Source organism: Oryzias latipes, chromosome 24 (assembly GCF_002234675.1).
Source record: "Oryzias latipes chromosome 24, ASM223467v1".
Classification (NCBI taxonomy): Eukaryota; Metazoa; Chordata; class Actinopteri; order Beloniformes; family Adrianichthyidae; genus Oryzias; species Oryzias latipes.
The window spans coordinates 2,568,090-2,595,376 of NC_019882.2; the positions used below are offsets into that span (position 1 = coordinate 2,568,090).

General features: G+C 43.2%; 1 long non-coding RNA gene across 1 annotated transcript; it reads right to left on the bottom strand.

Moving 5' to 3' along the window:
* Positions 1 to 1,680: 1,680 nt before the first annotated feature.
* LOC105357136 lies at positions 1,681 to 18,025 on the bottom strand. The gene is made up of 4 exons (XR_002293234.2): positions 17,342 to 18,025; positions 17,033 to 17,216; positions 16,880 to 16,897; positions 1,681 to 2,467 (listed from the first exon to the last, which is right to left on the bottom strand). It is a non-coding gene; the product is annotated as an uncharacterized LOC105357136 (long non-coding RNA).
* Between the last annotated feature and the right edge of the window lie 9,262 nt (positions 18,026 to 27,287).

Consider the following 27,287-nt stretch of genomic DNA (forward strand, 5'->3'; position numbering starts at 1 on the left):
ACATCGATGAGTCCGGTTGAGGTCGCTGACGTCTTGTCTGCTTAACTGGAGACTCTCCCTGCAGTCTGGCTTTCTGCAGTCAGTTTGAAGCAGCTGTTTCTGCCGCCGCCGTTTCTTTTCCGCAGCATCTCAGGAGCGGGGAAGGCTGTCGTCTGCCGCTCGCTGCCACGCCACGCTTTCACCTTCTCATCTCATCCATCTCCTTTCTGATCACCAGGACTGGAGCTTTTAGACAAACGCTTTGAATAATCCCATAATCTCACACCACTGTCAAGATGTGCCCGACAAAGATGAACATTCAGAAAAGTCCATTCTAGGTCAGGTTTCTGGTTGTTCTAAGCTCCTGCTTTGTTCCATAATCTGTTCTGGATGAGCAGAATAGAAATAATGCTGCTAAGGCACAGAACTCGTTCTCCAACTTTCTGATAAATTACATGAGGAAAAAAAACAACTTTTTTTTGCAGAAAACTTTCCCCAAGAAATGTTTTCTTAGTTTAAAAGTTTTACATCGGATGTTATTGGAAGGTGGAGGAAGAAAACAACTCCATCCTGGTCCTCCAGAGCTTCTACCCTTCTGGGTGTTTTTGTCACCAGAGTTCACCAATTTTTAAACATATTTACTTTATGATTTATTTAAAGAATTCCTTTATCAACTCTCTCAAAACTAAACAGCCACTTTGGGCTTTAAAACCCTCGAAACTCATATATGCAAAGTTTTCCATAAGGAAAGTATCATAAATATTATTTTGAAGCTTTTGTGTTGTTTAATAATTTAAAGAAAAGTAACAGCGTTGATTGTATTGCATTACTACTTTAATGTAGCTCAAAATATTTCATGTTAAAACAATAATTTTCACTGTATGACATTTGTCTGTCTCTGTGTCCAGGAGGTGTCTAATAAAGTGGAGTTTTTTTTGACAGTGGGTTCACAGACTGTTTAGCTGTAAACTTCTGCCATTCAATGCAATCCTCTTTGTTCGGTTTCTGTAGTCGCCTGGTTTTGGTTGTTATTTTTTGGTTACTTCCTGGTTCCTCCGGATCACTTCCTGGGTCATCCAGTTGACCCACATTTGGTTTGCTTTGAGTTGATTAAATGTCGTTTTTTTCCTGTTATACTGTCCCTAAATGGCTCATTTTTGTCGTGTTGCCTGAGAAAAGAGAGAAAGAAGAGAACCTTAACCTTTTTTATTGTGGACAGTAGTTTGCTCGTCTTCACCCTTTTAAGGCCGATGCAGGAAATTGTTTTCCACGTTTTCTTAGGAAAACAAAGAATCCCATTTCCTTTACTTTTGTTTTTCCTTCAAACTAAACTCTGATTTTCCAGAAGTAATGAGTTGAAATTAACATTTCAAGAAAATATTAAGGCTTTCATTCTGAAACTTACTTAAAAGTGTTACCTACTAAAATAATTAGTTGAGTTATGATGGTTTTTTAATATAATCTGATTTAATCTTTTTATTTTCTTTCGTCAAAATGTTCCACAAATTAAGCATTTTTGTTGAAATACTTTATTCCATCCCTTGACTGATTTTTGGTTTATTGAACACATTTTTGTGGGATTTTTCTGATGATGGAGGACATGTAAAAAGAAAGTCAAGATCAAAATTGCATTTCTGAGCTTTTCTATGTTAGAAATTAGAATCAAAATCGACATAGGTTTTTGATTTTAGCTAAAAATGACAAAATTATAAAATAAAAACCACGCTTTGAAAACAGATTAAAGAGACATATTTATTGGGTACTGCATGGTAAATCACAAATCAACAACCAAAAATCCAAACAAATCCAATTTTACAGGGTTAAAAATGTGAAATCAATTGAATCTTTTGAGTAGGTGGCAGATTGCAGAGAAATGTGGGGTATAAATATGGATGTATGTCGATTAAATGGAAGTTTTAAAGTTTTTGCTGCAAAGATGTCAATGAGAACTAAATCAGAGGTCCTCTGGAGTTGAGAAAATGATCAGCAGAGGACAAGAACAACCTGGTTTAGGCTGCTTTGGGTTAAACTGACACAACAGGAGGATGTGCTCCGTGCATCTTCGGATCAGGAGTGCCTGCAAGCTCAGGGCACATAGAGGGGGATTATGAAAAATTCTCACCTCACCGATTCTGAGCTATTTTGGCACAATTAAGGGGATCTAAGCCACATTCTGTACACATGGATTTAACTCTGTGACCGGTTGGGCCAGAATAGAAATCACACAAACGAATCAAGTCAACATTCTAGTTGTTCTCTGCCTTTTTTCTGCCTGCAGTTTCACAGCAGACGCTTCTGTGAGCCGGCGCTGTATGCAAATGACCGAAACTCTGCAGGGAAATGATTTCCGTGATTCTGGCTGGTTGCAATCTCTGCAGAAAGATGATGTTCAGCTTTTGATCTGCCCCCTGATGCTTCTCGTGTCGCTGATGAAACGCCAGTGTCCTTCGCTGTACTTGGCTCCTGGCCGCATCCTCAATTTTACGGCCTCCAGAAAAAGAAAAAGAAAAAAAGTCTGGGTCTTGCAGTTACACACAGATGTTGCTGACTTAATTTTGTCTAAACCAGGCAGAGATCCCGCATGCACTCCGAGGCTCAAACAGAAAAAAAAACATTTTTTTTTATCAGCTAGAAAACCATTACAGATTTTGACTAAAGCAGCAAGTTCTGTGCCAAATTACTTGAGGAAAACAGCCCACTGTTTGCCGTGAGGCTTTATTAGCAGTGAATCAGACTGAGCTGAGATTAATCTGCTCGGTGAAGCTGCATGTGCTGAAGTTTGAAGGGTAACACGACTCCCGCAGGAAAAAAACTGCCTCTTCCTCGTGTTTTTGGCCGGGCCGAATGTTTTCTCCGTGCAAAAGCTGCCGGCCGTATGCAAAAAGCTGAAGGGAGGGCAAATATTTAAAAACGTGTGAAGCAACAACACAAATATTTTAATGACGCTGAAATGCCTCAACAAAAATGGTTTCCAGTCAGGTAACAGTTGATAGACTTCTAACTCCTGGGTAGTGTGAGGTTTATCAGGAATGCAATAATTTGATAGGACAAACATTTATGCAGCAAGTCTGGGCAGACCTTTTATTCTGATGTCTAACAATATGTTCCAGAATCTTGAGGCAAAAACGATGCAGTGCAACCCAAACAATCAGCTTCTCTAAAGTAAAGTTACTTTTTATTCATATTTTCCAGAAGTAGGGGACGTTTATCCTCTTTTTTTGTCAATTTTCTGTTGAATTTTGTTTTAGGAAGTACACGACAAAAAGTCTGCAGAATTTAACCAACAACCAAAAAAGGAACTCTGATTCTTATTTTAAGTATATAATTCTAGTCAGTGAGACCTGTTTTTATGAATCTAAGATTGTTTTAAAAACTTTGTTGAAATGGTTATTTTTCTAGCAAAAAAGATAATAAGACAATTTTTCTTAAAATGATGGTCTTTTTACTTTAAGATTCAGCTTTTGCAGTAAAAACCTTGATTTTTAAAGATTTGTTGGCATAATTTCTCGCCTTGGTTTGGTAAAATGTTCATGCTCACACCAGCTCTGGTTGAAGAACAGAAGCAGCCACTTCTATATTTCACAGTTCTTGAATCAGCAGTGCGTTTTTTTTCCCTGCTCGGGAGACTGGAAGACTATAAGATTGCATCGCGTTGGCTAATCTTGTGACAAAGAAAAAAAATGCCGTATGGATTCTCAGCGACGTCAGAATTTCCCCCTGAGGTCCAGGACGTGATGGACAAACGACAGGATGACGTTTACTTTTATCATGTGGAATAGAAAAGTGGCTGCCAAAACTGAGCGGATGGAGGATTGTATCACAATGCATCAAAGTTCTGAGCTTCTTTTTTAGAGTTCAGAGCAAAAAAAAAAAAAAAAAGGCCAACTGGGAATCCATCAGCCTTATGTGTGGGAATCCAAAACCTTTTCCCTATTAGAGTTTCTTCTTTTAGCTAGTTGGGACGATCCTGCCCCTAATGCAAGTAAAAACATGACTAAAAAGGGTTTAATTAAAAAAATAACCACAGAATGAAACATTTCCACATTTTGTTTTTGAAAATCAATAAAGTTTGTCTGGAAAAGGCCTATAAATGAACCTTTTAAAACGACATTTTCTTATTATATGTCCACAATCATGAGGAAAATGCCACAAGAACATGTTAAAAACAGCATTTTCATCTCTCAGAGTTAGTAGATTGGCTTTGGACGGATCACAGAGGGCTCCCTGGACTGCTTCCTGTGTCCTTTCGGCCTCGTTTGATGTGTGAGCAGCCACCTGGAACGCTGAGAGGAAAGTTAAGCGGACAGAAAGGGAAATGTATTGACCTCCTGCAAACGCCCTCCAAACCTGTGCTTGTTCTTTCTGAGGTTATTCAAACACTGTTCTGCTCTCCTACCAAGTTACAAAAATATATCAAAGGTCAGACGAAGAGGCGATTCCAAAACGCGAATTCGGACCAAACTTCCAAAAGATAAACTTTTTGTAGGCTGAGTTATTGTTCTGTGATGGTTATCTTGTCTCTTTGTTTGTTTTTTATTTTTATTTTTTAATCGAATTAATGTAATTGTTTTTATTATTATTTTTATAAAAACATATTTAGATTACGGTCATATTTCCTAAAATGCCACTGCACGCCGACCTTAATGCAAGTTTTTCAGGAAATTTGGCAGGTTGGCAGGTGGGCCTACACCATGATATGCTTTAGAATTTATAGAGAAATACATAAAGTCATTTTACTTTTGGCACACAAAGGAATGCTTTTTAAAAAAATAAAATATAAGTTATTTTCACAGTTCATTTTCCAGTAAGATGACTCGACCTCTGAAGCCCCGCCTTTCAGTCCTTGTGGGTTCCGCCCTTTTCATGACATCATTCTAGAGTCTGCAGCGTCGGCAGCGTGTCTGCATTTCATCCACGAAAAACAAACAATATCCGAACTTTTTAGACAAGGAAAGCGTTTTAGCTGATCACCGCTAGCTCCCATTGTTTTCCCGTTTCTCTTTCTTTATTCTGGCATCTTCCGCCATTTTTTTGCCGCTTATCTCATTCTACTTTTTTTCATGTATTTCAACCATTCAACTATTCAAATGTTCAGCTCTTTCAGCTTTTTCCAGCTGTGACTTTTGGTCCTTCAAATCCTTGAACTTTTCCAGATATTCCAGGATTTATTAAAATCCATGGGGACTCCTTGGTGCAGAAACTCGCTGGTGAGGTACGAGCCAGGACCCCCCAAGGGAGACCCGCTCCGCACTCCAGGCAGCCACCCACCCGGCCCACGGTTGGTCCAGGTAGGAGCAAGGCAGGGGCCCGCCGCCCCCGCCCAGGAGGGGGGAACCCCGGGGAAAAAAGGGCGGCCCACAAGGGATGTTATAAATATGGCCCGACCAGGCTCGGCCATGTTGGAAGTTTGGCGGGACCCACCCCCCAGGGACACGAACACCCCCGGCTCAGGTGTAATATGAACCCCCCCACCGTGCGGAGAGAGCACCGCCGGGCCCAGGGAGCCGGCACCCAAGGGACACGGCCGCCATCGCCAAGGGGCCCGCACCCCCCACCAGGGAAGGGGTAGGGGACAGATGGACCCAGGTCCCACCTTCCTTGTAAAATGTGTGTGCGTGTATGGGTGTTTGAGAGGGTGTTTGTGTGCATGTGTGTGTGTTTATGTTTGAATGTATATATTGAAGGGGGAGGGGTGTGTGTACTAAGGGGAGTGCAGTTAAAATTGGCGAGTAGGGCACTAAGGGGACATCTCCTGATTACTCACAGTGATGTCCCCTCACCCTCCACACCAAGGGGCCCTAAATGTCTAAGGTGCGGTTAAAATTGGCGGGTAGGGTGCCAGGAGGACATCTGCTGCTTGCTTGCAGTGATGTCCAAGCACCCCCCCTACCAAGGACCCTACATGTCTAAGGTGCAAATAAAACCGAAAGAGGGGGGGCCCACTCCATACGGCAACCATAGGAGGGGGGCCACTCCCAAGTAGCCCCCCCCCAAGGCGCATCGCAGGCTAGACCCCCCACCCCCTCACCCTAATATGAGGTTATATAAGGAAGGGGGTAAGTTGGGGACAGCTGGTAGACTGTCCCCCGGTGGTCAAACAGCCGTCCCCCAGCCCACCCCAAGCAAAGGGGCCAGGGCCACCTAGCCCAGGGGCCCACCCCCGGAGGCGCCGACACCCCAGGCCCGGCACCACCCACCCCACACAGAGAGAGAGGAGCCAGAAAGCGTCGCCCCCCCCCGGAGCAAGCCCAGGCCCCCACCCCCAGACGCCGGCCCTAGAAGAGCTCTGGTCAGGCCTCGACGGGACCGAGGAGGCCAACCGGCCGAGGCAACCACTGATTGCCTCAGCGGAGACCCCGACCCGCTAGCCCCCCCGACCCGTACTAATAATGGGCCCCCCCTCCCCCCCAGAACGCCCCCCCACAGGACAGGGCCGACAAGCCCCCCACCCCACCCCACCCCAGACCCCGCAGCCGAAGCGGGTGACACCCAGAGTGACCGGGGGCCCCGAGAGGGTTGTCCCGTCCCGCCCCAGAGCCAGGGAAGGGCCGATCCCAGCCCCAGGTGCAGATGGGCAGCCCATCCGGCGCCGCTGGGCCCCCCCACCCGAGCAGGGCCCCCCGCCAACCCCCCCCAGCACAGGCAAAGGGACCACCCCCCCAAGCCAAGCCAGACCACCACCCCACCCCCCCACCACGCACCCCCACACCCAAGCCCAGAGGACCACGCAGCGCCCCAGCCCGCCCCACCCAGGCACCGGACCCGACCCCCCGACCAACGGAGCCCCCCACCGCCCCCGCCAGGCACCGGAAGCCCCGACCCCCACCCCATACCACGGCAGAAGGGCAAGGAGCAGCGACGACCAAGCCCCCCACCCCCTAAGTCATGGAGTCAACCACAGGAGACCAGAGAGACTGAATTCTTTCAAAGTTACTTGAGCTTTGGGCTGACATTTTTTCCAAGCTGATATGATCAAACAGCAGATTTCTGTGTTGACTTATGTTTATATTTTTCTTGTTTTTCCAATTTATTAAAATAGTTTTTTTGGCAATACAAAGAGTTATGAAAATGATAGATGCTAATCCTTCTTCTATATCGATGGCACTCATGTCACCAAGCACACAAAGTGACGGTGAGGCAGTGATTGAAACCTTAAGCCAGACTGATAAATCGGCACATACCTGCTGCCAGAGAGCCTGGACAGGAGTGCAGAACCACAGTGCGTGCAAGTAGCTGTCGGGTAGATTATTATCACAGTGCTCGCAAATGTCTGAGTTACTGAGACCCATCTTGAACATCCTCTGTCCAGTGTAGTAAATTCTGTGAAGAGTTTTGAGATGGATTAGCTGCAGATTTGGACTTTTTGTCAGTTTAAAGGTGTTTAGACAAAGTTCTGACCAGAAGCTTTCATCTGTGCTGATGCTCAAATCTGCATCCCATTTTTTTGTTGGAAGGGCAATATTGTTATCTAAATTACATAAAAGTTTGTATATTTTGAAGAGAGTTCTATTCATTGAAAAATTAATCAGAGTGGTAACTACATCTGGTAGCTTTAAATCGTCGTCTTTAATTTTATACTTTTTAGTAATACTTGATTTAAGTTGCTGATATTCCAAGAAGTTATTTATTCCATGTTTGTCTTGAAGTTCCTGGGGGGTTATGAATCTTCTATCAATAATTACGTGCTCTAGTTGTTTTATGCCCCCTGCTTGCCAAGCTGGGAAGTGAATCATTTTTTTGTTAATAAGGATGTCCGGGTTGTTCCAGATGGGTGTCATTTTGCACGGTTGAATTGATGATTTTGATATTTTGAGAAATTCCCACCAGGCTGTTAAGGTGGCATTTATATTAATGCTTTTGAAACAATCCTGTTTTTTAACTGTTTGGCTAATAAATGGTAGCTGTGACAGGTTGATCTTTCCACATAACGCCTGTTCCAAGTCTAACCATGAGTTGGTTTCTGGATTATTTTTTAACCATTTTAAGATGTATTGTAATCTATTTGCAAGAAAGTATTTGTGGAAGTTAGGTAATTCTAATCCTCCACAGTTTTTTGCAGATTTTAAAGTTTTTAGACTAATTCTTGCAGGTTTGTTGTTCCATAGAAAGCTTGATATGGGTGAGTCTAATGTTTTGAACCATTTTAATGGCGGTTGTGTGGGAATCATTGAGAAGAGATAATTAACCTTGGGTAAGATTTTCATTTTAACCGTGGCTACCTTGCCCATAAGGGACAAAGGCAGGTTGGTCCAGCGTGTTAGATCGTCCTGTATGCTTTTCAGTAATGGGGTGTGGTTTAGCTGCACCAGTTCTGATAGTTTGGGGGAAAAGTAGATACCCAGATATTTGATATTTCCTGTTTTAACTGGAATTGTGAGTCTTTGTTCCATATTCCTGTTGAGTGGTAATAAAACAGACTTATTCCAATTAATGGAATAGTCTGATATGGAGGAGAATTCATTTATGATCATTGCTGTTTCATTTACAGAATGTAAATTCCTTAAAAACAGTAATATGTCATCCGCATAAAGACTAATTTTATGATGGCTATGTTTGGTTTTTAATTCCTATAATGCTCTCATTCTGTCTTATTGCTGCAGCTAAAGGCTCAATGAATATAGCAAAAAGAGAAGGAGAGAGTGGGCAGCCCTGTCTGGTTCCTCTTCCAAGAAAAAACCTGTTTGAAGTCTGTTTATTAGTTCTAACTGATGCATTGGGGTTGTGATATAATATTTTGATCCAATTGATGAATGCTTCTCCAAAACCAAACTTCTGGAGGGCAGCAATAAGGAACTTCCAATTAACTCTGTCAAAGGCTTTTTCAGCATCCAGCGATAGTACCGTCATTTCCTGGTTTTTAATGGTGGCAAAGTCTATTATATTAACTAGTCTACGGACATTATCATCCGAGTGTCTGCCTTTGATGAATCCAGTCTGGTCGAAGTGAATTATGTGAGGAGTGATTTTTTCTATTCTCTGTGCTAGTGCTTTGCAGATAATTTTTACATCTGCATTGATTAGAGAAATAGGGCGATAGCTTGAAGGACTAGTGGGATCTTTGTCTGGTTTTAGAAGAAGAATTATGTTGGCTGAGTTCATGTTAGGTGGCATTGATTGGCTCTCATTAATAGATGTGACAGTTTTATAAAATGTTGGTGCCAGTTGTTCCCAGAATTCTTTATAAAACTCAGCAGGAAAGCCGTCAGGCCCTGGTGCTTTACCATTGGGCATAAGTAACAGAGCTTCATGAAGTTCAGACGGCGAGAGCGGAGAATCCAAGTTTTTGATTTGATCCTCATTTAGCCTGGGTAGGTTTACATTATTAAGAAATGAGTCAATACTTTGCTCTGACGGATTGATCTGCGGTGTGTACAGGTTTTTATAAAAGTTTTCAGATGCGTTATTAATTTTGACCGGGTCATGGGTGACATTTCCTGTTTGGTCCATAATAGAGGTGATTGATGATTTTTCTCTGTTAATTTTAAGCTGATTAGCCAGAAATTTGCCAGATTTATTAGAGTTTTCAAATCTTTCAAGTCGTAGCCTTTGTATTTGAAATTGTGTTCGTTTATTAATGATGTCATTTAACTGCAGCTTTAAATTTTTCAGATCTCCCAGAATGTGTTCCTGTGCAGAAGCAGCATAAGCAGTCTCCAGGGTTTTGATTTTATTTTCTAATTCTAATAAATCTGCTTTCTCTTTGCGTTTTTTGTGCGTTGAATAAGAAATGATTTTCCCTCTCATGACTGCCTTTGCTGTTTCCCAAAGAACGCACGGTGGGATGTCTGGAGTATTGTTGAAGTCTAAGAAGGTTGCCCACTCTTTTTTAAAGAATTCAATAAATTCCTGGTCTTTTAACAGAGATGTATTAAACCTCCAGGTTGAACCCGAGGGTCTGGATTTTTCCCTAGAAATGTTTACAGAGACTGGTGCATGATCACTGATAATAATTGGATGGATATTGGAGCTTTGAATATTTTTTAAAAGAGAGTTACTGATTAATAAATAGTCTAAACGGGAGTGTGAATAGTGAACTGGAGAAAAAAAGGTGAACCCTTTAGTGTTTGGGTGACATGAGCGCCACGCGTCGCAGAGACCCAGATCATTCATGTACTGCTTTAGAATACTTGCAGATCGCCATGTACGCTGGTTTGCTGCTGTGCTGAGTCTGTCAAGTTCAGGGTCCAAAACAAGGTTGAAGTCTCCTCCTATAATGATTGTGGAGTCAGAGTGAACTGAGAGTGAGGTGAAGAATCTGTGAAAGAAGGAAGAGTCGTCAACATTAGGACCATAAATACTCACTATACAAAAGTCCTTATTCTGAATGGATATATTAATGATTACAAATCTGCCTTCTGGGTCAGTAACTGTATCCTTATGAGTAAAATTAAGATTTTTATTAATTAAAACAGCAACTCCTCGTTGTTTGGAGTTGTAACTGGCAGAGTATATAACTGGAAATTGTAAGCAGCACATAAGGTGATTCAAAGAATTCGATAAATGGGTCTCCTGCAGTAGAGCTATATCTGCTTTTAGACCATCCAGGTGATTTAACACTTTCAGTCTCTTTGGCTCAGAGCCAAGTCCACGCACATTCCAGCTAACGATGTTAAGACTGTTCATAACTGCTCTGACTGAAAAGGTGTAAAGCTAAGTGGTGCTTGTGTACCAGTCCGTGTGCGCGTGCCCGCATTGAGAAGCGCTGTGCGCGTGAACGTGTTCTGGCTATGTGAGCTGCGTGTCGCGTGCGTCCTATGAGAGCCTGTGTGAGGTGATTGCAGTATGTCGGCGTGTGTGTGCGGGATCGCATGTGCACGCCCCTGTGTGCGCTTGTGTGTGCGCGCGCCCGCTCCGTGCATAAATAAATACTTACCGAGGATGAGTTGCTTCCAAGTGATTTACATATAATGAGGGGGGAGAGGGGGGGGGGAGAGTAAAGGAAAGAAAAAAAGAGATAGAAGGGAAAACGAAAACAACAACAAAACAACAATAGAAACATCAGTGGGACTGAGGTGACTGTTTTCCTGCGATCGAGGTGTGGATTATTGATGATCCGGTTTTCCATTCATTGAGGTAAATTTAGCGGGTTTCTTCTGGGCAGCGCAGATGTTCTCAGCGCGGGTCTGAAAGCCTTCAGCACAGCCAGGGGGTGATCTCCGGGTCCCGGAACAGCCGGCCGTCCACGTAAAGTTTGTCAACGGCCACAATCGCTCTCGAACCAGCAGCAAGATGCTTCCTCCTCAGCGGGAACAGGATCTTCCTTCTACGGAGGATTTCTGCCGGGAACTGGTCATTAACGCTGTAATGCGTGCCTCTCAGTTCCCGTCCGCGGCCCTTCACCAACTCCTTCTGTTTGAAATGTTCGAATTTAGCCACAATAGGACGCGGGCGCTGGTGGTCGGACCTTCTTCCTCCGAGGCGGTGAACCCTGTGGAAGGAGATCTTCTGCACCTCCTCCTTGGGGAGTTTCAGGTGGACCTCTAAAAAGGATCTAACGGTGGCCTCGGGGTCTTCTCCTACCTCCTCTGGAACCCCCGCGACCACTAGATTGTCCCTCATGCTCCTCGACTGAAGATCCAGGAGGGTTTCCTTGATGGATCGGTTCTCCTCGGAGAGACGGGCGGTGTCATTGCCCAGGGTCTTCACGGTCTCTCTGAGGGCCTGGTTCTCCGCTGCGAGCTCCCGCACCTGCTGCTGGCTGAATTCCAGAGACTCCCGCAGACCTTGAAATTCTCTATGGAGGATCTCCAGCAGATTGAGGCGGCCATCAAAGCTGGAGAGCTTTTTGTCAATCGAATCCAGGATATCGCTCATTCCGCTGCCTGGAGAGGACACAGCCCCGGGAGAGTCCTCAGGCCGTTCACGCTTGGCGGAGGGGGTGGTGGTGGCGGTTCTGGGCTTCACCATGTTGCAGGTATTAAAACACTCGTCAATGAATTTCTCCAGGTCCTCCAGGCTGACAGAAGCTTAATACTCTTAACAGGTTATGTTAGTTAGCAGGAAATATTTTAATATGGCGGAAAAATGAAACAAGATCGAAAATGTTTGTTCAAATGCTTACGCGCCGCCAAGTCGACTCACCACACTCGTCTCGCTGGGTCTCGCGATACTACAGCATCTCTGCTGTTTGTTTTTGTTTTTCAGTTCATGGCTGCAGTATGATTACAGAGGTCAGCAGTATGTAATCTTCCACTTTGTTTTCCTTCTCTGCTTCACTTCCTAGTTCCTCTGCCCTCAAATATGCAAAGGATGTGTTTCCTCTCGTGCTGTAATTAGGTCAAAAATATCTGCAAAGAAGATGAAGAGTTGGAATTTAACTCCTATTTCTAACGGGTTTTTCATTAATGCACCGTCTTCCCCCTCATGGCTGCATGTTTGTGAGTTTGCTCTAATTTAATTGCTGATCCCCGAGGCCGACCTTCAAACTATTTACATCGCTCCGACGTGGAAGCGGGTTCCTCACATTCCTCCAGTGACGGCGTGGAGGAGTCGGCGTTTAACCTTTCTGTGGCCCGACAGGTCTGCAACTCATGCTTTCAGTCTCCGACACCCACAACTTTTGAATTAGGTCTGAGAAGTCACACTCCCCCCCCCCACACCCCGGGGTGGTTTTCCCCCCACTGTTTACGATCTGCGTCTGCCTGCTGGTGAAAGTGTCTGCGAGCTTGTATGCACACGCATCTGAGCCTGAAATCCTGAGGAGTCACCATGAAGGCTCACTATTAACGTGAACCCGGCGGCACAACACATGAACTATAGGATGAGGGTTTCCCCTGGGAGAGGCGTTCCAGCCCGCTTTCTATTTCAAATTAAAAGTTATGAACTTACTACTGTCGCCTCACAGGGGTTTCATGTCGGCGAGCACAGAAAGGATGACCCCTATCAGACAACGTTTCCCGCTGATGGCAGGAAGTGGCCACAATGATAATTGCCTGGTGGAAAACAGGAGATGCTGCTGCCCGTCCGAGCAGGACAATGGGCTTCAAGGGGAGACGAAACAATAACCACTAAAGCTGCGAGCGGCGTTCTATGGCAAATTTTTCAATAGCTAAGGAATCTTAGATTCACACAATGTGTCTCAGTGATTAGAATTTAGCTCTTATAACAAGAATTCTTGAGAAGATCCATTAGATTTTTTATTTATTTAAAGGAAATGTTAAAAAAGTTAGATCAATTTTTGACTTATTTTTAGAGGGCTTGTTTTTCGAGACCCTCGCCGCCTCCCCTTTGACCCGCCCTCACACCTTAGTCTCCCCCTCTTCCCCAGCCACCATGGTCAGAGCTACACGCCACGAACTGAGGCTGCATTTCCATAGCAACCTTATTGTTTTGTATTGTGGTCGTCTGGGGTGACGAACAGGTCGATGTTATTTCTAGAAGTAAATTTTTGGATTTCCTTCAGCAACTGAGGTATTTTGTTAACCACACCCACATTCCCATTATGGTCATAACGTATGTTATATCGTTTTGTTCTGCTTTATACCATATTCCGGTAAAAAAAAATATGCGAGTGGCAGGGAAACACATCTTTGGCAACGTCGTCACGCTAAAACTGTTTAAACTTTAAAACCAACATTTGTAGCTGGACCCAAGTCTTTTTTTTTTTTTTTTTATTCAAGATGGCATCTTCTTGTTGAGGTCAAGGATTCTGGCAGCATGTGAGTGAGAGTTCGTGAAGAAACAAACATTTTCTTTTCCCATATTATAATTAAATGTGAAAATCGCCAAATATCACACTTTGCCACAAAATCGCCACCAAGCCAAAGGTCCTGTGGTCATCCCATAATAATTTCCTAACTACCGTTGGATACCCCCAAAACGTGTGTTTTGGTTTTGTTAGTGGACTTTAGAAAAAAAATTTTTTTGTTGCTATAACACATTCTGGCCCTATTTGTATATTTGATGGCTTCTTCTAGTGTGATGTCATCATTTTTGGGAGGGGGTCGTTTACCGGATTACTGGGTGTGTGTGATTTTTTGGGAAAAGAATGGGGGCAACATTTTGGGCATATTAACAAAGAATTGCAGAAACCATCAGTCCTCAACCGCTGCGGGACAGAATTCCTGGATTACCAAGATACTTTTAAATGAAACAAGCTTTTTAAAAAAGTGGGTTTTTTTAACCGTTGCTCTGCTCTCTGACGTGTTCACAGTCAAACTGAGAGCTCCATCCGGATCTTCATGACATCTGCGCTCTCGCTTGATGTCACTGTGGCAGCAATTTGTTGCGGAAAGTTGCACATGCAGCAGCAACCCCATAACGCTCTCTTGTTTCTTTTATGAGCCCGGACGCTCGGTGCCCCCCGGTCGAGTCGCTTCTCATCTGCGACCGTCAAGGTGAGGTCCTTCTGCTCGGGCTGGGATGAGCCAGCCACCGGCTGTTTCTTGCTCGCCGCCCCTCTTTGCATCAGACGGCCACAACAGCAGGCTTTGTTTGGGGGAGCCGCACAGCTTTTTTTCGGTGAGGCACAAACTGCCCAACTTTGCATCAGATATTTGTACCACAGTCCGGCATCGGTTTAAAGAGATTAGGACCCCTAATTGGAGGTGCATTGCAAGTTTTGCTTTTCCCCCCCTAATGTTCTCTATCATCCGCCGCCGTACTGGCTTGCAACAAGCTGCATCATACATCTGTCTGCTTTAAGTTTGCAAGCAGCTGTGATGAGTGCAAAACTGCCCCCCTGTGCACACACACACACCCACACATACACACAAACACAACAAGACAGGCTTTCCTGTGGCCCTGTCTGTTAATGCATTATAAATGAGCCCTCTTGCATCTTTCGAGAGACACGTGAGGCATGTGAGGCAGCACAGACCAGAGTTTCCTGTCTTCCAGTAAGGATCGCCATGTGACCTGGCGAGCAGGAAACCATGTGATGCAGCGGTCCAGACCACCGGCCCTAAACCTGCCCACCAAGTGGAAAGAAGCTGCCATCTTTTGTTTCCTCCTGATGAGACTGCATCTCCCCTTGTCCAAAATTCAAAACATTTTTGTGCAAAGGTGTTTTTTTTTTCTTTCTCATGAAGAGATTTTGCTGCTGACTGCAGAGGCCCAGATCATGGGGTTCATTCAGGATCTTTTCTCCTGACGTTAAGCAGGAAGGAGTATTCAGTCCTTCAGATCTGCAGCAAAGTTACAGTGATGCGGCGTTTGAAGTCGGAGCCAAAAAGTCTCAGTGAAAGCCGTCCTCTGAAGTTGCTCATCGCACAGGCACAGTTGAGGATTCATGCGATGTTCTGACGGTGGCAGCGTGTCACATCACGAATCGAGGGCTTGAAAGTCGACCGTCTGACAGGAAGGGAAGAAAGATCCCTTCTTTTTAAACGTGCGGCTCTTCTGCTCCTCCGTGCGCTTTGTGGTCGCCGCCAGCGATCCTTCGCAGCACACCCAGCAAAAATGGAGCGTGCAGAGTGTTGGTTTCACAAAGAGAGATGGCTGCGGCACGAACGCCCCGGCGAGGGCGCAGCAGCAGACATGCTATGCACACACCTGTGCACACGCACCGCAGGTTGCTATGGGAGAAGCTGGAGTCACAGTGGAAACTCTGAGTCACCAGCAGCCTCTCGCCGTTCTGAACCTAAAGCACTGTGGCGTTGAGTCACAACAGAGCTTCCTGTTTGCTTGTTTGTTTGTTGGGTTAACATGTAAATAGAAAAAAAAAAACTTTGTTTATGGCTTTGTTTGGATATTTAATAACTCAATGCACAAAGAGGCAGCCTAAAAATAGGAAAAATAATATTAACCTTAAGAAGAAAATCACCAGAAAGTTGTAAAATAATAATAAAAAAGAAATCACCTTTGGTACCTTCTACAAATTTAAACTCCTCCTAGTGATTTCGATCTATCGCCTCCCAACTCCTCCAGCATAAAAAACATTGGATTTAAAGTTTGTAGATTTTAAACAGCGTTAGCCTGGCGAGTTCGCAAAATCCGCTGTTGCTCGCACATTTTTCACCAGAATGTTGTGAAAATGTGTCACATGAATCGCAGACTCAAGCTGAATGAAATGATATGACATACGACATGACCATATTAGGAATGTGGGCGTGGTTAAGAAAAAACCTCAGTTGCCAAGGGAATCCCAAGATTTTACTTTTGCCGATTCTTTTAAAAAATACATAAATCTGTTTGTCACACCCAGATGGCTTAAAGTACAAATGGTTGCTATGGAGATAAAACCAACAGAGAGTCACCATTCTGAATTTCATTTCTTTTTTTAGAGTTAGAGTTAGGGGCATGTAGCAGGATCTCAGCCAGTGAGAGTGGGTCAAAATGGGACACATTTTCAATAGAAATTTCCTGTAATGCTGTAGAGTAAAGAGCTTTCAAGTTGGTGGAATATTTGTCTAAAAAACAAGGTTTGTAGTGCAGAAACGTACATGTATCTGCATTACTTCTATCTGTACACACTGTCCTTTGTCTACGCTGCAAAGTTCTTGTGATGTGGCACCAAAGAAAAGGAGAGAAACCAACATGTTCTCTTAAGAACAGCTCAACTCTGGTGGGCAGAGCGTCTCACAGATCCAGGGTGTAGGCAGGAAAGGATGCTGCAAATAGAAACAGCATGTGGGGACTTTTCTTTCTCTCTTATTAAGCAAGTCTCACATATTGTTCCTGCGCTTTTTCTTCAAACGCACTGAGGTTGACATGTCAACATGACTCTGGTGAGCAATCGCACTTTTTTTCCGAAAGGATAATGAGGGCTTTTGACAGACTTGCTGCATCAACAAGTTTGTGCAGTCGATGGCACATGCAGAAGGCATGATGACCTGTTGCAGCAAGGAGGTGCGCATGTTCTCCCCGTGATGAGAAGCAGGGAAATTAATTCATTGTACATTGTGTTCCGAGTGTCGCATAACACCAGCCAGCCAGCCTGCAGCCGTGGCAAAATGCTTACCACAGATTTAAAGATAGCCTTTATGGATAGCCGTCACCGCCCAGACACATTGCAGTTTGTGGAGACGAGGACAAAAAAAAAAAAAAAAAAAAGTCAGAACCTGAAGGAGAAACATAGTCCCAAAAAAAAAACAAGTGGGGTATGCAGTCTCACCATTATTAGGAAAACAGCAGTTGATGTGAGCAGAGGCCAAAGTGGATTTAAAAAAATAGTCTGCAGGAGTGATAATGAGAGAGGAAGGTGGGAGTATTTGAAACCGAAACCAGCCCAAATGGTATCAGATGCATGTTCAGTCAACCGCCATCAGCCCACTGCTGTCTGCAGAGGAGCTTCTGACCTTCGACAATTACACCGATATGAAAATAGTTGCTTAACAAGTTTTGGATGCTCAAAAAGTGGTGCGACACATGGTTTTCAAGCACTGCTCTGTAGTAGATGTTTAAAATATTATTACGCGCTCACCCTCGCAGGCATTATCCACCAGAGAGAGCCGACAGCTAGTGAACGCTTTGACTTTTCTCCTCTTCAGGCAGGCAGGCCAGGAGGAATGAAGCGGCTGGCTGCCTGGGATGACTCATCCCCATTGATGAGTTTAACAGCCATCAATTCCACTCAAGGGAGTAGGGTCAGGCACTTTCCCCCCACCCACTGCACTCCTGCCCGGGGTAGGCTTCCTCTGCTCTCCCACTCTCCGAGCAGAAAGCCTGGAGCTTAAATTAGAGCTCTGGCAGTGAGCCACTGGAGAGAGGAGCCATTCATTCCTCTGGAAGCCTCGGCCAGATTCACCGGAGCGGGGCTCAGATCGAGCCTGATCACTTCCTGGAGCTCGCAATCGTCCAGCTAAAGCCAGGAGAACTGACCGGCTGAGGGGTCAGAAGGAAGGAACAGACAATGGCCGCAGGAGGCAAATGTGCGGTGGCCAACAAATCATTCTATGAAAAAAAGATCTCAATTAAAAAACCAAAACAAAATTCAAAAAACCTGAGATGGAAAGTGAAAATGAAATATTTCAGAAAATGAAATGTTATAAAACACATCGGCTCCGTCCGAATCTACAATTCCAAAATCCAGTGCCCTAGAAATTTCTTGGAAGTCTCTCCGAAAAAACATCGAACATCGATTCTGATAGATTGGCAATTATCAACCACAATATAAGCCTTTCAGAGAAAACTACGTCCATATAGATGAACTTCGGCACACTAAAGAACTATTTTTTTGTTTTAATGATGGACAAACGTCTTCATCAGCGATGTCCCATATTTTCTGGTTTTTGAAAAGAAGATTAAAAAAATCAAAAAGAAACGCTAAAAAGTCAAACAAAAGTAGAAACCAGACAAAGGTACTATGGGACATTGCTGATTGGATGAGGACGTTAGTAGTAGATGTAGCAAATGTAGTGGAATGATGAGAAAAAAAGTTTATATTTTACGGTAATAAAGATATAATTTTATAAATTACCAGCTGAAAATCTACAAAATTTAAGTCATAAATTTATGAGGTAATACACGATCTACTTGGAAAAATAAGTAGTAGATTTTGGCAGGCATGCCATGCTTACGCTGCAGGGGTCCAAATACTTGATGGGACATAGATTCCTATAAATAAAAACCTTATTGAGGAATTAAGTCAGCATGTACAGTACTGTGGATGGCTTTATTGACATTGTTCTCTTTAATTTTTTGGACTTCCTTCTCAAAAATGTGTTTGTTTTTTATTTCTCAATACTCCGTCTCCACTGGTACTAATCATAAAACTCAAATGTCATCGTCCAATCAGCACCTTTTCTGGTTTCTTTTTGTGTCTATTTTGATTTATGAAAATCAAAAATATTTAGTCATTTGTTTTTATAATTGTGGTCTTTATAATGTTTTTGCGTTGTATGATTTGTCGTGTGATTTGGACTTCAGGGCCACCGTCCAAGTGAATTTTATGCATAAGGTTGGTAGTGAAGATGAGTTCATGCTTGCATTGTGTTTCGTGGACTTTCAAAGTCTTTTCTCAGACAAAAGTCCTCTCAAGCCTGGGAGCCAGACACATCCCAGTGCCCTTGTTTCTTTAATTCTGGACAAAAGCGTTTGGCGCTCCCTCCACTCCAACAGATTTCCAGTTGCATCATTTAAATTGGAGCTTCCTGATACAGCGGCACTGTGAAGTGGAGCCGAGGTATTTTTGCTCAAAGTAGGTTGCACGTTTTTTTGTTTTTTTTTCCCCCTCTCGTTCGATGCAGATCTATCCAGCTGCACCCAGAGGTCTTCTGTGTGTCACTGTCAGCAACCTCTGCAAATCAAAGAGGAACTGGGAGACTAAACTAATTTGCATTTGTGAATTTGTTTGAAGATGAGCAACATTTTTAGTCATGAAATTGATGTAAATTACATTTAAAATGGGTTTGAGCCACTCGAGGAAAGCAGTATGCTTTGTGTAAAGCATGGGTACACTGGACATGTCACTCAGGCACTATGTTCATTTTGCACAGAGGAAAATGTGTCATACGCTACTATAAAAAGTGTGAAAAGTTGTGGTGAAATGTTCACAGATGTATCACGACTGAACCACGTTAAAACCACGGACGAGGTACAAATAAACCACTCAAAGAACATGTAAACCAACGTGGAAAATGAACTGTAATTATTGTGCTGTTTGTATGCAATTCATTAGTGATTCGTGCATCAATTACACAATTTCAACATATGTGCGCCGTATACGCGATATAACAGTTAAACACCCGTGGTGCATGCGTGCAAAGTCTGTTGGACATGCATGGAATGGTCGTGGAAAGCCACAGATCTGCGTATGCTTCTCGTGGCAATTGCAAAAGATTTACATTACAATTGCGTATAAACGACGTAAAATACACATAAACCGAAATTCTCAACCAACCAAAACTTTGAACAGCTCAAACTGAATTCACATAAAGACCCTTTGACTGAAACCCTCAATGGACATCTGCGCACATCCACGAATGACAAACGCAAGAAACTGTTATGAATATATATCACGCATGTATCAAAAACGGCTGAATAATGCCCAAAGTGTATGTAGAGTCTGTGTGATGTTCTTGATATATTTCCATCATAATCTTGTTTTTGCTCTACATGTCAAGAACTGCAAATGAAAAACCTCTTTTAGATGTTTCTCCATGTTTAGGATCATTATTCAGCTGCAATCATCCAACGGCTTATTGCATCTGCAATGCTGTTGCTGCACAAGTCCCTTCTAAGCCCGTGTCTACTGTTTTCTCCTTCAAAACAAGATGTTATCTCCTTCTGAGAAGATTGCGTTTTTGTTCAGTGTCATTTCTCGAGCAGATATTACAGCAGTAATCAGCGGGGTCGCCACACAGGTTCTTGCAAGCCATCTGTTAGTTTTTTTCCTGTAATGCAGTTGCCTGCTAGCTCTCAGAGCAACAATACACCTCATCCAGACAGCGTGTTGTTGTAGCTCTGCCTTACTGATATTGCACCAGCACGCTCTTCACTAAATGAACCCAGGTGGTAAAGACACTTCTTTGCACCAGAAGACTCTTTTAGCAAAGGTAAATAAATGTCTTCAAAGGATGTACAGGCAGTTTTGATCCAAGGACCTTTTGCCGTGTGCGCAAAAACCCCAGCCCCACTTCCTGTCACCCATCTGTTTATACACTCTTCCACACTCAGAAATGCAACGCTGAGTTTACTTTTCTTTATAAATGTCCTCCGTCATCAGAAAAATGCCAAAAATACATGACATCTTACGTTCTTCTTTTATCAGACAGGGTTGTGTTTTTCACAAACTTTACATGTTTCGAAGGATGTCTTCCGTCGTCTTCCAATGGTAGTGATGGGACGTATATAAAAACAGATGGTTGTGACTCAGGCGGAGTCACCTGTCAAAGTTTGACAGGTGACTCCGCCCCTTGTTGTCCATTTTCTGCTGGATGTTACTCCAGGTATGACAGAGCAGGAAGGCCCCATCATCCCATTTCCATTAGTCCAATTTTTGTGAAAAAGCGATTTCAACAGAAAAAATAACAAGAATAAAGTAGAAAAATTGATTGAATACTAATTTCTTTAGTAAGTAACTATGGTACAAGCGGAATAATGGTCTTCGGGGTGGCCATTATCAGAACTGAATGGACAGTTCTGGCTTTTGCAATCGCTTTCAATGTAAACATTATGTGAACGTGCGTAAATGTGAGTTTCAGGCTTTCAGGTTCTAACCTCTCGCTTTTACATGTCACTATTCAAGTTTCTCCAACGGTTTTCCGGCTCTAGGTACAAAACGTGCAGCCAAGTTTGAATTTTTAACCAATCGGGGACGCGGATTTGGTAGTGACATATAAATGATGACCCTTTTAATGAATGGAAGTGTCAACCATTTGAAACTTGATCATGAATTGCAGAATTATATGACACCAAGTCTTTTATATGTCAGAATAGAGCTGTGAAAGAAACAGCCTGGAGTAAAATTTGCCAGATTTGCCCGTGTCAACACTTAACACCAAGCCTCTTGCAGCTGTGGGGACATGGGCTGATATCGAATAGCCACTGTGCAGTGACAAACACAATCAATAATACGCATCACATGTAGGCCTGCACAATATACCGCAAATTTATCGTTATCGCGACATCAAGCTGTGCAATATGCATACCGCAAAAGACGGCGAAAATCGCAATAAATGGTTACCTTGACCCTTGTGCTATCCTAGGCACTTTAACATTGGGAGTTGGGTCATCTAAACCCACTAGACAGTGCACTGAACAATTTTTCTTCAATGATTTGTGATCTTCACTGGTGTGCATGGATTACATGAAATCTTTCCACCTTTATCCACCTTTGTCATGGTAGGGAGAACACGTAAATGGAAGGGGGGGGGGTCATCTAAGATAGCACAAGGGTTAAATGTGCTAAAACAAACTCATGGCAGCTTGAAATATTGAATAAATGAAATAAATCCCTTTATGGATTTAACCAATCAGAAAGACCCATTTACGTTGATGATCAATCAGATGAGCCCTTTTATGTTTGATGTTTGCCTCCTATGTCGACAAGGGTCATTTGGAGTATAATTTTTATACTGTTGCATTGAAATGGAAATTATGTTTTTGGTTGGCTTGACATTTGTTTATATACCACAAATTATATCGTTATCGCAATATTAATCACCAATATCGCATATCGCGAGTTTTCCTCATATCGTGCAGCCCTAATCACATGCAAACGTGGCATTAGTCTTTAAGCATTTATTTTCCATCATTGTTCATGCTGTACACAACTGTGGTCAGATTAGGCTTTATTTTGGCGGGATGGACAGAACAATAAAGGAATTTCCTGTCTTTTATCGAGTTTTCCCAACCTCGGATCTGTCCTAAAAAGCCTCCCAACGAGCACTTTCTTTCCTAGACTAAAGGATTGCCCTTATTTTTGTCTTTAATTATACCACGCTTGCAGGTCACCTTTCAGCAGGAAATGGATCAAATGCTCCAATGTCGCAATCATTTCATCACATTCCTGCAATTTGTGCGCGACACGTGAACATGTGTAAACACGCATGTGTGCACAGAAAAGACGACAGCAAAAGGTAATGAGATTTGGTGAAACGAAAATGGAAGTGCATCAGTGTGAATCTGTGGCTGAATAACTCAGCGGGGAGGCTCTTGCATCATCTTTTTGCTTGCATCAGGAACGCTCTGTTTATTGTTGACAAAGCGCGGTGGATCTTGATGGGGGCTGTGTGTGATGACATTCAAAAGTAAAAGCAATCAGGTGGGAAAGCCTGCGTGCGGCACCCGCCTCAGTTTGGCTGCAAACACACAAAAAAAGGGGACAACATTAAAGCGGAGCACAGCATAAAAAAGGGGGCAGTTGGAGCGCCGTACTGAGAAAGTGGCTGGTGAGGCGTTCTCAGGTTTATCTGCTCATCTGAGTTTCACATGTCGACGTGTGCTGCTGCAGTGGCTGTCACGCTTTATGCAGAAAAAAACATCAAAGCAACAATCACTGAGAACTCAAAATGGGATAGCGCTCCACTGTGTTCGCACCCCATCTTCCTGCCACTTGTCTCGAAAAGGACTTCATGTGTGATACATTGCATGTTTGACCTGAAGGCTTGCAGCCTCCATCTGTGGGTTTCTCTGTAAACCACCATCATGAAAAGGCCAGGAAAAAGAGCGTAAGCATTTTTCTGAAATGGGTTTCCCAAATGTTTTGGTCAAGCCTACGGTTGCTTGACATGCAATGGGATGTTTGACTTGCCAGAAGCCTCGTTTAGACAAAATTAGCGGGAAAATCAGTTAAAAATGCCAACATTTGTTCTTTTTCTTTTCTGACTAAATTCGGACTAATCTTTTGTTAAATCTTTGCTGGTCTTGACGCTGGCAGTTGTAACCCTTACACACTAGAGAATTAGCTCCATTTTTGACATTCTTTCGACTACCGTAACTCTCCAACCGTTTACACAATTGGCATTATTCCAGTGGACTTTTCATTTAGGCACAAAGCCGCTTTTCTCTGCATCAAAATCTTCTGATTTACGGTGATCATTTAAACTAGGGGTGTCCAAACCTTTTGCAAAGAGGGCCGGATTTGGTGAGGTGGAAATGTGTGAAGGCCAACCATTTGGCCTGGCATTCTTTGACCCATTGTAATAGGTTAACCTTAATAAATGAACAATTTAATAAACATGTTATTGCAATGGCACACTTTTCATTTATTCACATAGAACATTTTAGATAGATTTTTACCAAAATCCATCAATTGGTCAAATTTAGCTTTAGCCCAGTTAGCTTGTCGTAGACAGCATGTTTCGTCTGGTGGTGCCCCTTCATGGTGAACAAACAAACGTAATTTCACCAACTACAATTAAACACACAGCTTTTGGAAAGTGCTGGGGAAAATATTATTGTTTTCATGGGCCATGACATTTTTAGGTGGGCCATATTTGGTCCATGGGCCGGTGTAGGTACCAAAAGCTTTCAGTCTGCAATAAGTGTTCAGGGGGCCTGCGACTAATGATGACGTCACACTATTTGATTGGTCTGTACGTTGGTGCGATGACGTGTAAGATTGGTCTGGATAAATTACGCTACAGCAGTAGAAGAAGAAATGGCAAGTTCCGTTCTAAACAAACAAAGCTGCGACATAAAGCGAGATGATCTTCCAAACAAGCTTTTATTATTGTTATGATTATTATAAAGTGCTTTACGCTCATAGTTTTTTTAATCCTTGCAGCCAGTCCTCTATTCTTGGCGGAAAGGAGCCGGAAGAAGGGTTCGGATTAGGCTAATACGTGCTAACAACATTTAAACGTGGATGAACTTTAACTGGAATAACATAAGCCTTTATTTTCGTCTGGAACCGACTGGAAACACAAATTCACATGATTGTTTGCACGGTACCTCAGGACTTAGGGGGTACTCCAGGTTTTTGGATTGTCTGGGTCCGTGGACGGTCATAGAGAGGAGCAGCTGCATCTTCAGGGGAGCACAGGTGTGTCTTGCAGTTCCCTTGAGGCTCGTACAGTCACCTCAAGGGACGTCATGAAACTGGAACGTACCATTGTCGTGTGTGTGGTAAGTGTAGCATGAGGTATTTGTAAGAATAATGGAAGGCATGCACTTATGATGTATGGGTGATGCTGTTGGAAGGGTGTGCTGATGCCACAGTCTAGTCCAGGGGTGTCCAAACTTTATGCTGAAAAGGCCAGTTTTGGTGAGGTGAGAAAGTTGTGAGGGCCAACCATTCAGCCTGACATTATTTGAACTATTTGACTAACATTTTATTGCAATCGCATACTTTTCACCTCTTCACATCAAAAATAAAGATATCTGAGTGGGTTTTTACCAAAATTACTGTGAATTTTTCAAATTTTTTTATCGTTCATTCCTAGTTAGCTTGTCATAGATAGTAAATTTTGTCTGGTAGTCCACTTTCAGTGGAAGGGGTGTAGCCTTCTAACATGCTCACTCCTGATTGGAGAGAGTAGTTGCCATAGAAATGTGGACGGACCAATCGGGGCTTACCTAAGATGTCTGGTTCTGTAATGGCGATTGAATTAACTTTGTTTGGAACTGGAAGCAAGGCATTTTCTCGCCTTCTGTCCAGCTATATATTAAACATTCAATGATTGGAACGCAGGAAGCATTGGGTATATTGGCCGGACTTTGGACGTGCATATTCTAGTCATTAGCAAGGTGTGAGTGATGGTTCTTCGCCAGTACTCGCCCACGTGATACCTAAGTCCCCATAGGACGTCCGTAGGATGTCCACACAATCTCCATCCACTCTGTCTAATGTGCTTGTTCTTAACAGGGTGCATGCGAGGAGCGTGCACAGATCACGTGAACAGCACTAATGAGTTCTATGCACACTCCACAGGATTTAGGGAGTGTTTAAAATCCGTATGACACTCCTGCGTCTCACCTACTTCACCCATATTCTTACCCTTACTAGTTTTATACGTGTTCCCCTTCGACCTGTTGCCTGCAGCATGCGCGTAGAAAAAAAGTGTGCATGAACATTTCCCCTTTATGGGTTCACCGAGCTCTCTGCGACCTTGAAATCTCAGCCTTCATGCCCCGTGTAGGTTTGCCCCTTTTTTCCGCCTGCAGACAGCCTGTGTCCACATCACCTGCCCTCCTCCTGCCATGCCCTAACTTCTCATTTACAGGACAGGAAGGTTCTTCTCTGTAGACCTGACCTTAAAGCAAGTTAACGATCCAGGCGGAGAACCCTTTTGAGTCATCTGTCAGGTTGCAGTCATCCCACATGTGTAGCATGAGCAATGAATAGGTGCATGCACCAAAGTGTCTGCAGTGCATCTCTGAACCTAGCACAGACTAGGTTTGTCACATGAGATCCAGATTAAGCAGGCAGAGAGTTGAGATAAGGAGACGGGGGGCAGCAGCATGTGACGTCCTCACCGGCAATTCTTCCATGCCTCCTGCGTCTTGAACCTGCCTGATATGAACTGATATTATTTTGTGAACTGTCTTTTTACTGTTGTTTGTCGTGTGTGGTTGTGTGTTTTGCTACCGGACACCTGAATTTCTCCTTTGGGAGATTAATAAAGTTTATATCTATCTATCTATCTTCCACGTGCAGGATGGAGAACCCCCCATAAATGTTATTGTTCTCCATGTGTAAAAGCTGAAAAATAATTGTAATAACCATATGCATCTTGTTTGTGTCTTGGTACCAAGAGATGAGAGAAAAGGAGGAAAAACACTGAAGATTTTGCAATGAATAAATAAATGAAGTCCAATGAAGATTTAGTTCAGTTTGGAGGATGGAACTGCTACAACTGCATTATCCAAATAATGCAAAAGAGGACTTGAATCATGACTTCCTGCCTTCATGTCCTTCTTTTTTAACAGGCATATAATGTTCATTTCTGGCACAAAATGTTCTTTCCCATGAGGTTGAAGCAGTCAGTCTTTGTGTGTGCTTCACTGAGTGTGTGTGTTAGCAAGTTTTGTGTCCTGTACCATTTCCCCATGGAGGATAAAAGCTGGTTGCCATGGCAGCAGCTTCAATGCTGCGCAAACCTAAATATGAGCATATATTCATAACTTGTTTTCCTGTGGTGGCCGGGCAAGGACAGTGTTTGGTCCTGGTCAATTAGAACTCATCACATGAATGTTTTTGTGTGTGTGTGACTAAAATGTACATCAGGCACACAAGGTGGTTGCATAGTAACAGACGTTACATAAAATTTGGGAAGTACATTCAGGTTTCATTTAGATTTGTATAAAGTCTGAGGGGACGTCAGAGCAGACGAAGGAACCGGGATGATTTGAGCTTGAGAATGTGCTAAAACTATCATCAGCTGAAGCCACAAGCACCAAAAGAGATCATGTGTCTTTGTAACTAGCTGGCGGTAACTCAAAGACCCCTCTTCATGGATCAATGTCCCTAAGCTAAACTGAACTCCATGCTGGTGCCTGACTCTCCTGCCACAGGCATGTTAATGCATTTATGGGAATCTGTGAATAACAGACATTGTAAAGTTAAAACATCAAAATAGTTCTTAGAAAAGTAAAGGCGGCTACTTTTTGCCAACAAAACTGATATTTTTGGTGAAAAATTCCCAAAAACTGCAAATATTTCATTCAGTTTCTGTAACACCGCCGGAATGATTAGTTCTCTGGACCCATTTGAGGTTTAAAACACGCATATAAAGGCTGCCTTTCACTTCATTTAACCAGTTCTTGATGCATTCAAAGAAACGGACTCACATGACATGACATTACAATAATTTGAAAAGGTTTTGAAACTTTTAGGACCTCTGCGCTAAAACTGAGAAAAAGAAAAAAACACTTGCGTCTTGCACCACACACACTTCAAGGTTTAAAGCCACACGAATATTTTCAAGTGAAATCCAGATTCCGCCTGCGCTACTATCCTCGACTGTACCCACAGACTACTGACA